The sequence below is a fragment of the Anarhichas minor genome, unplaced genomic scaffold, assembly GCF_050575085.1.
Source record: "Anarhichas minor isolate MPS153535 unplaced genomic scaffold, ASM5057508v1 ptg000054l, whole genome shotgun sequence".
NCBI classification, from domain to species: domain Eukaryota; kingdom Metazoa; phylum Chordata; class Actinopteri; order Perciformes; family Anarhichadidae; genus Anarhichas; species Anarhichas minor.
Window position 1 is genome coordinate 2,712,575 of NW_027466500.1, and position 10,474 is coordinate 2,723,048.

The 10,474-nt window shown below is 41.3% G+C and overlaps 1 long non-coding RNA gene across 1 annotated transcript; it reads right to left on the reverse strand.

Annotated features, from left to right (window-relative positions):
* Positions 1–393: 393 nt before the first annotated feature.
* Positions 394–10,146, reverse strand: LOC142931839 (uncharacterized). The gene is made up of 2 exons (XR_012947418.1): positions 6,612–10,146; positions 394–6,374 (listed from the first exon to the last, which is right to left on the reverse strand). It is a non-coding gene; the product is annotated as an uncharacterized LOC142931839 (long non-coding RNA).
* Between the last annotated feature and the right edge of the window lie 328 nt (positions 10,147–10,474).

The following is a 10,474-nucleotide window of genomic DNA, read 5'->3' on the forward strand; positions in this document are numbered from 1 at the left end:
GAGAGAAGAAAAGGCATGCAGCCAAAAATAACAATCACGCAGTCAAATCAAACTATTTATCGTGGGTGCCTGATAGTATTGGACTCTGCGAGAGATGTTTGGCAACATTATAAGAATAAAGCAAACAAAATCCTGAGGCAGTCCCTAGAAAGAAAAGATAATCAGCACCTAATTTGTTAGTTTGGTCGGATGATGCACAGAAATATTTCGTAATGATGAGGTACCCATAAAGTAACAACTGTTCCTCGAAAGCTCATGATACATTGCTTTATTCGAGGAGGCATGAAAATAGAAATCACGTGTGCGTAGTAAGCAAGTCATGATTGATTATTCCTTGTGTGCCATTAAGTAGCTGATTCAGAGCTAATTAGGAATGATTCATTGAGAAAGTAGTTAGGAATTAAAAAATGGGTTTATTAACACAGTGTCTAACTTGTGATCTACATTACAGACCTTGATCATACACACTTATTGGTAATAATAATTTTTCCTAAAAAAGGGTGCTTGGTTTAGTCTAATTTAAGAATTTGAATTTGTCTGCTGGAATATACAATGTTGTCTCCCAGTTTTGTCAAAGCAACAGCTTCATTGTAATGACTCAGTTTCCTATTCCTTCCAGTTTCCAACATTTCCTTTCAGACTTTGTTATTCGCTGCCTTGCCCCAGCCATTCCACTCAGCTCATCACCACATGCCTGCCAACCTGCTCCCGATTCCCTTTACCAGCTTCCCAGCATATATACCCGCTCACAGATACTGGCTCTTTGCCAGATTATTTTGCCACGGTCGGCACGGTGGTCCGGCCTCTGTTCTTGTATCCCCGCCTGCTCCCTTTTAGGATTTAGCTGCCTTTGTTGACTTCCTGCCTGATGTTGATGCTTTGAATTTCAACCACATAGACCTTCCCTGTTGTCTTGCTTCTGAGCCCAATCACCCTTTTACCAGAATCCTTACAAGTGCTGGGTACTTTTGAACACTTGCGCAGCGTGACTTATCCTTCTTTAATAACCCTTGGCATCAATGCTGACCGGTTGTGTGGTCAAGCTGATGATACATCTCAAACTGCTTGCACTCCCCCATAATCAGTTTTGCGTTACGGTACCGATCGTTAAGGCAGCTCCGCGTTAACATCCTGTAGAACAGCTTTAAAGGAAAATGTGTTTCTCTCAAAGGAAATGTTTATGCATTCTGCCGCATTAAGCATGCACAGGGGTCTACTGAAGAAGGCTGGTGTTCACATTGCTTTTCTATGAAAGTGAGACATGCAAAGTATTTTGGACACCTTGCAAAGCATCGAATCATTTTACATATTTACTGTTACATCATTCCATCGGTGATCAAATTATTGTTTAATTCACAGGGATCATTATGGCATTCCTGAGGCGACCTTAATGAAATTAGCTGTTTGATGAGTGATTTCACGCGGTGCAGCGTACATTCTGTTTCTGTCTCGTTAAGAGCTAACGAGTCGACTGCTCCACTGAATCAGAGGACTCGTGCATGTCCTCCCCAGGTGTTCCTCGCACATCTATAACCCAAATACCTTTTCTCAACCATGACAGAACCCCTGATATCTGATCACCATGCATCGGTCAGCAGCATTGCTGTCACCAAACCCTCACTACAGTGCGAGTCTGTGCTTCGACTGCAGTTATCGTCGCTGAGCCCAAACGCCCGGCAGGCCTGGAATCAAGTGCAGCATCCCAGCAGGAGGTTGGGCCGGTGAGCTGAAGCTGAGAGGGCAATTAAAATAGATGAGAGCATTAATAGTGCATACGACTCTGTGTGTGTGTGTGTGTGTGTGTGGAGGTCAAAAGGAGAGCAGGATGGTATAACTTTGTTCTGGATGTCATCTTTGACACATTGTTTCTCTCTGTCCAAATACATGTGACTGTAAGAGCACACAAAAGGCTTCACATTTTGAAACACACTGTCACAACCATTCATAAACCGTGCTTGTGAGGAGCAGGTCAGAGGGGTCAGTGAGAGGAACATGCAGGGGGTGTTTGTCTAACATTAACACCCACCACTGCAGCTGCTTCCATGGCAACCAACGAGACACGCACACGCGCACACACACACGCACGCACACAAGAACACAGAGTACATTCATATGAAAACAAAGAAAACACAGAGATGACACACAACAAAAGGAGTTCACATCAAATGGGAGACATGCACATGTAATTGCATTCACAGTAGGTGACAATTGAGTGCAAAAAGCAAGAGTTTTCTCTCTTCAACATGTTTCGTGACTTCTTGTTTCAGCCGTCTATGGCAATACTTTGTGCTGTCTGAGTGATAGCAAGAGCAGAATATGGGAAAAGTGTTTGGAAACACTGCAAACACTGTGATTGTGAGAATTAATAAGAATGTGTGAGGTAGTCAGAAACAAAAGCGAAGGGGAAGGGGAAGGGCGGGAAGAGAGAGAAAAACAACTATGTGTTCTTCTGCTGGTGCGTAGCTTGTTTGTTAGGACAGATTTGGAGTTTTTGGGGTTCAGGTGTAGCTCTGCCTGGACAAGCGAGGATAATCAGAGCAGAGATGCTGAAACTTTAAATGAACTTTGCAAAGTCTACCAAGCTCTCTTCATGCAAGCAGGAGCTTAGGGAGAGCAAGGGAGGCCCACATTGTTGTCTGGATTTACCATGCAAATGTTTTTAGTCACGCATGGATAAGAACAACAAAGCCATTTTAACACCGGCAACCTCAGTTTAAAATGTTTTCATGCCTGGCAGACTCACCTCGACTCTTATAGAGGTAGAGCAAAGTGTCGGCAACGATCATGTTGCCTTGCATTGATCGATGATGGAAACACTCTGAAGATAGACGATGCATAGGTTTACCTTTACAAGCAGATGAGACCTCCTCCTGGATCATATTGATTGTGCGACAGGAATAAGTGAGTTTCCCTCCACAAACGCAACATTTTCTTTGACATTTTTATCCAGAGATGTGATTGAGATGTTAAGTAGACTCGTCATTCTCTTCGCCCCTTGAGGTCTTATGGCTCAGATCTTATTAATTAACTCGTTCAATGCAAAGATTCCTGATCCCCAGAGCTGTTGGCTGTATGGAGCAATGTAACCATGGAGCAGAGCAAATTCATATTTCCCATGTTTATTTCTTGCTGTAAGGCAAATAGAAACCCTACTCTGCTTGATTTGTAGTCACTTCCAGTATATTCCAGGCTTCTTTTTAGGTACATTTGTTTGAGAAAAAAATAAGAGATTTAATGAACAGAGAGAGTATGTAAATGTATTCAAAATGAAGATGTGTGCCTTACAGTTTGAAAAGAGAGGACAGTTTATTACATCGCTGCAGCTGGTTGGTTGTTCATCACTCCGTAGTTTTAAACTGCACAGCAGCCACCAAAAACAAATGTGTTTTAGCGCTCAGCATTTGTCAGCATTTCCAAACACATTTGTTTCTTTGCCCGCTGCGGCGCATTAGAAATACAGAGCGATGGGTTTTCTTGTGATGGGTTGACCAGGCCATCTTTATTTAATATGATCGTTCATCGGCTCATGATGACATGAAGGCCAACAGGCATAAAGGCCACTTCTAAACTATTGAAAAGTCCAATTCTTAGCCACAATAGCAGCATGCCTCTTGGGATGGCACTAGTCGGTCCACAACTTTGGTCCAGACTGAAATATCTCAACAACTATTGGGATGGACTGCAATAAAACTTTCTCCAAACATTCATGCTACGTTATCCTTATTTGATTGGATCCCCTGACTCTTTATCTAATGCCACAATGAGGTTCACATCTGTGGATTGCAGTGAAATGTCTCTTCAAGTAGTGCATCGATTGGTGTGAAATTTGATTTAGACATCCACAACCCCTTCAGGAGGAATTTACAATAACTTTTCATGTTGCGAAGTCATTAAAGGGGTAATATCGTGCTGATTTTCAGGTTCATACTTCATATCAGGTTTCTACAACATGTTTACATGCTTCAATGTTTAAAAAAACACTATTTTTCTTATACTTTATTTACCGTCTGTCTGAAATGCTCCGTTTTAGTGTCTGCCCCAAACTAGAAAAGGCCCAGTCTGCTCTCTGGCTTGCGAGGAAAATATGGTCTACCTTTGCGATAGTTCTCAAACCGAAGGGTGGAGATGGACGGCGGTATATTATGACATAGGAAGTGGAGACAAATCTGAATGGTTTATTGAATCTTTCTGATCTTGGCAGCCCACAAAAAACTGACTGTTGTCGTATTTCACAGTTTGTGGGTTGGTAGGAACTCCAGATACCTAAACGTATGTGCACAAGCAATATGTCCCCTTTAAGTCACATTTTCAATTTTCCCAACACTCACTTCACAAATCATAGGTTCATGACCAAATAGCAGTAAAACTATTAAAATTTCCATCAGCCTCAGATTTAGCACGCTAACATGCTAAACTAACATGGCAAGTATTCAACATCAGCATGTCATTGCCATGATGTGCATGTTAACATGCTGAAGTTTAGCATTTAGCTCAAAGTTGTGTACAACCTCACAGAGCTGCTTGTCTGGCTGTGATCGCGACTGCATGTTTTCAGTGTGAGACTAAATAATGTGATGGTAGAAATCACAAGTAAGTCCACAATATACTGTACTGTGCAATTCAAATGTCAAACAGAAATGTCCAAGCTGGATGTTGTTAAAGCTTGATACATCCATTGATCTGTATGGTGGAGTATTAAAAAGGACACAGCAACCAGTTCAGTGTTCAGTGCAGTCCAAAAAACTGGAAATAAGTTTCACACCATGTTTGTGTTTTCACTCATCGAAAATTACAGCCTTCTCCTCAACCATCCACAACGGCACTTTCGTTTTTTTGGTGTAGTGTGAACATTATTTCAATTACCTCTCACCACTGCAGAGGATGACAGTGTGCAGTAAGTACCACATGCCACAAATCCGTGCTGCTCACTCAGTATATTATATGGACTCTACTATTTTCCCTATTTGCCTAAAAATGTCTTGGCTACATTTGTACTTCAGACTTCCAACAAATTGTAGGAAAAAATGTGTGAAATTCAGCTGTGGGTAACAGTGGAGAGAGAACCAGTGATACAGTAATGCATAACGAGGCCAGGACATTGACCGTTGAAAAGAAAACTATATGTTTTACTCAAACACTGCATGTCTTTTCATCTGCATCACGGTCTGTTACTGGTGCTGTTGGAGGGGAAGTTGGCATCTCGCCTTCTGCTATGATATAAAGTATATGGATAAAACTCTCCCTGTATGATTGTTGACTGTTGGTGCAAACTGTTAAAAGAAAATAATGTTTAAAGAATCCTAAAACCCTATAATTATGTTGCTTTGGATGACTGAAAATGCATTTTTGTCAACACTACAGCTGCAAACCAAATGCCTGGTGTTCAAACTCAAGTCCAAACACAGTAGAAATGGACTCAGAACTGCAAACTAGTTGTTTTTTTACACCACTAAGAAGATTTTTCCTTTGAGTACACATTTTGCACCATTTGTATTATTGTTTGCTTATGAACTGTGGTTTTGTCTCAACAATTTTAACATCCAAAACAGGACTATACTTTTATTATATTTATCTATTTCTATCACTTTTTATTTAACCATGGCTTAAAAATATAATTTAATGAATTGAGGATGCCAATGATTTTGTCTCTTTGTAAATTACATCACAGCATAAAATCATAAATCTTTCATTTTTTGTCTTGAGGGAAGTCAATCATGTTTACAAATTAGAACTACAGCTATACCCAAGGTCCTAAAATAAGCATGATACATTGTTATTTATTATGGAGCCTTGCTTTAATTGTGATAGCGGGGGAGCTCTCTTCAGCATACGCAGGATTTTGAATTTCCTCATAATGTGCTCCTCACAATGCAGCGAAGACAGGAAAATGAGTCACCTGAAGATAGAGAAGGTAACAACGCTGAAGTGAGGAGTACGTATACTGTACCTAGAGGGTGTTTATCATCTCTTCAATCCATTCAGGCTCTGGTAAACACACCAATCTTCTACTTGTATACAAGTTTATATGTGTTGTTAATATGTGTTGTGCTAGTAAAATTACTTTACCTTCTCCCCGGATTCCTTATTATACATCTGAAGGACATTTTGATTTTGATGATGAATGCAAGTTGTCTGCAGGACGTGAAGTGGAGCGATGAGGAGTGGGGCTAGAAATCCCAACATACAGTCAACATCAGAATAAGTTGTAGACTTGAAAACTAGAAGTTGTAATCAGTAAGGCTAGGAGCAAAATATCACACTTGGGAGATACCGACCCGAAAGTTTGCCTCGCTCTAAACTGTTAACTCTCTCACAGGGAATGAACTGCCTGTGTGCAAGTGTCAGCAGCTTAAAGGGAAATCCAAAACAGGGTCCTGAAAGAAAATGAGTGAAAACTCAGTTTAGAGTGTTAAGAAAATCCTATAGCGAATCCATTCAAGCTAAATAAAAATGCAAAACATATTCCACTTAGCGACAGAGGAGACAAAATACTCCCAGATCAATGCTTTCCTTTTTTAAAAGCAAAACCACAAACTTTTACTCGCCCTCGGGGGCTTAACTGTTTTTAAAAGTTGCACAGTTTCCTTATTTTCTCTTTATTCTTCCTCTACCTTTGTAGCCGACAAGACGCATCTCAGGAGTACCGTTGCCGTCCACCAACAAGGAATAGGTTTACCTAGATTTCCCCTTTTCATAATGTTAACACATTTCACATAATCATAGTGGCAGCTATGTATTGTATTCCCTCAAGCTCAACATGTGTTTTAAACATATTTTAAAGTTATAAACCCGCCTGTGAATTTTTGTGTGTATAAAGAGTTAATACATGTAAGGATTTGGTCATGTGTGTCATCATTAAACATTATCATAGCTATCTTATACTGTGTTATCAATCATTCATTAAACAGCGATACATTTTTTTTTTTTTACAAAAACATGAATATTTAGAAACTATTCTTATACCAGTTTACAGCTTGATTATAATGTGACAAGACTGCTTAGCAATGATAGAGGAGTTAAAGTAAAGTATTACCTTAAAGCTTTATCAGCTGATCTTAATGGAAAGTATGCATAAAGAAAAGAAAAGTCTTAAGTTTTTAGTCCCTAGGCCTGTGATGACAGCTCCCTCTCGTTTCCTTCACACGTTTCTACATTGAAAGGTTTCAGCAAATCCCTCCAGGAAATCTTACGTCCTCTGCAGACTACAGAGCAAAGTGCTGTATAACTAACCGCAAAGTTGGTTTTAAAATCAAACCCTTGCAAAGCTCGGTTTAGACACCTTCCCCGTGCTGCTGACTGTTTTACTTGAAGAGGATCTGGGCATGTTATTCCCACTAAGTGTCTTTATGTTCCCCCCCAGGCGCTACAGCCTTTCCAGGGCACCCTGCCACAGGAAAGGATTAATATTAATTCCATCCAAGTTACTCAGAGATTCAATTATGCAAGATAATGCAAATACCGAGTCTTTCAGCTCTGATGTACTTCCTACACGCACAAAGAAATTTAAAATCTGCCAACTGGAGCAGCATTGTCTGACACGCTATTTGCTTTTTAACTCATGTGCAGCTTTAGTGCGCTGGCTTCCTCTCTGTGTTTGTGAAATATTTGGTGTAAGGGTAATGATATTTGGGAGATGTTGCCATCTGCTGCGTATGAATAATGCAACCGAACCTTCGCCATCGAATGCAGCTTCAGTATCAAAATGCCGTTTTCGTCTTGTCATCTCTTAGTGCTGCATTGAAAGTTGTGCCTCAGTGAACGCCAGCCTCCGGGGAAGAATCACAGGGACCGTTAGATCGGAAAAAAGGAGGTCTTCAAACCTCCGTTTAGAGGCTTGTGCTGCTGCTGTTTTGATTTGCTTTTCTGAAGCCACAGGGGTCTCCAGTTGGGCTGGCATGCCCTAAAATGCCTCACAATGGCAGTTAATCACTTAGATCTCCAGCAACAACAAAAAAACAAAACAGCCAGGCTAAGTGAGAAAGAAATACATAAGACAGAGGAAAGACCACTACGGGGGAAAGTGGGGGAGAGACAGACAGTCAGAGTTGAGAGACTAGAGGGGAGGAAATAGTGCAGATGTGGCTGCTGCAGCTTTTCTTTTTTTTTTTATATAAAATTGACTTTTTCTATTGTAGCATTTAAGAAGGTGATTGACAACCTACTCAATACCTTAGATACCTGTATTTAGAATAACTTCTGTCCTCTAAACAAGCAGGAAAAACAACAGACATTCCCTCTATCCCTCTATCTCTGTAATTCACAGGTACGCCATCGCTCAAAAATCCTCCCAGATAGCTGAAAGGACTGACAGTCTGACGATATGTTTATTGACACCCTGGAAATTGCAGCAGCACCTCACAGCTTTTTATCCTTGTTTCCCAACTGAAGCGTCATCTGTGAATACTGACAGACATAGTTGCAACTATAAACATGTCACCCAGTCTGTTAGAGTAGTCTCATTGTGGAAAACACGACGCATTTACAAAAGGGGAACTGTTTGCAGACAAGAGAAAGGAACCTATAGGGACTTCTGAGCTTGTGCCGCGTTTGCAGCAAAGCTAACGAATGTGCTAGTTGCTTAAGAAATTTGTTTTGTTTTTTACTGTTAGCATCTAAACTAACACGCTTGTGAATATCTTAGTCCCACATAAGCAACTAAGCTAACAAGCTTGCTAGCATGGAGAGCTTGTCCCCTAAAGTCTTAACTGAATTATATGATGTTCAATCCTGCTTGCACTTGCTATTAGCTGCATCATATGTTCATAAAACAACACACTAAAAATATATAATATACAACAGCCATTAGAGATAATCTTCCACTGAAGAAAACCTGAACCTGAACCCTATTGTCTACTAACTACTGTGAATAATAAGGTGTTTCAGTTGTTACACGTGGCCGACACCATGGAGGACTAGGGATCTAAAATACAGCAATAGAATACAATAATTGCATCCAAGATAAGTGATTCAAATCTAAGCAAAGGATCTTTGTTGCATGTCATCGACCTCTTTCTCTCGCTACGTTTCCTGTAAAAATCTCCCCAATTGACCTTCAAATAACTTGGCAAAATGTCAAGATAATAAGTACAGGCATGCTTCGCCTCACTCACTCCTATTTTGCAGCCGGGAAATAGTCAATGTTGTGCACGGCAAGATACATTTTTAGGTGTCTTGTTAATTGATATTAATTTATTCCCTCTGTTGGACAAATCTCTCTCCGACTCCCCCTCGGTGTTATGATCTCAGGACCAGCGCACAGGCACAGCTGCTGTGAATGAGCAAGTGTCCCTGAGCTCCTCATAACGTTCCCACAACCCAACCCACACACTTAGCCTGCTTTCACACAACAACCAGCCTTAGGGTTGGCTTGAGTCCAAAAAATATATATGAACATTTAAATATAAAGCAAAAGAAAATCTGGTAATATTCAGCTGCTGATTTGTCAATGTGTATTCTGAGGGTATATTGTGGGAATTTCCTGGTGAATATGTAAGTTTGTGTTCGTGATTTATGCCATGAATTGAAATGAAACAATTTGCAGTTGACACAGGGATCAACTGAAGGAGTCTGCAATGTCCGTCTGAAACACAAAAACACACACACACACTGCTTCCAGCCCTAATGCATACACCCAGATGGACAGGCATAAACTCACGCACAACCAGCAGCCCTGCTGATACCCACGCTAACCAGCCACTACAGACGGAAAGAAGGCAGACTGAGCCTGGAGGTGGAGAATAGCAAAAGGCAGGGGCAGTGTTGGGGTAGTAATACTACCACTCCGCTCTGCTCCTCATCTGGCTCGCCTGTGGACAAAGCCCATCCGTTAGAGTGCAGGTCACGCACAGTCAGGAATACAGATGGGCTGCCGAGCCTTTCCGTCCTGCCACTCAGTGATTCAAGGGTTGAGCTTAAACAAGAAGAGCTATCTGCAGGTGTATGAGCAGAGAGCATTGTGCACTGGCTTTGTTCCGTTAGGATGAATGTATTTGTGGCAGTGTGTTTACACACTTGACACGGTGCACATGTTGTTGTGCCTTTGTTTGCTGCTTTTATTGCGAGGTGTTTGCAGGCCTGTGTGTGTTTTCATTCACCCGATCGACCGTGTGTACCTAAACCTGCAAGTGTGTGTGTGTGTGTGTGTGTGTGTGTGTGTGTGTAAACAAGACACCAGTGGAAATGTCCTGTTTGGGTTGCAGAACACAGTGTGCTGTTGCAGCAGAATAGAGCAGCACCGGTGGACAAACTGTTCGAATAAATCCTTTGTAGTAAAAGCGAAATAATTCAAGACTCGTACACAAATCAGCGAGTGTCGGGTCCGTCAGCGCTCTGCTGTGTGGTCGAGTGCAAAGTTCTTCATTCGGTTGACAGTGCGAGGCTCCGGGTTGGCTCCAAGTTCCCCTGCAGTTTCAAGATAATGTGCTCGGTGCAGCCACAGTTTACCCTCTGACTTAATCTGTCCTGACGTCCAAAT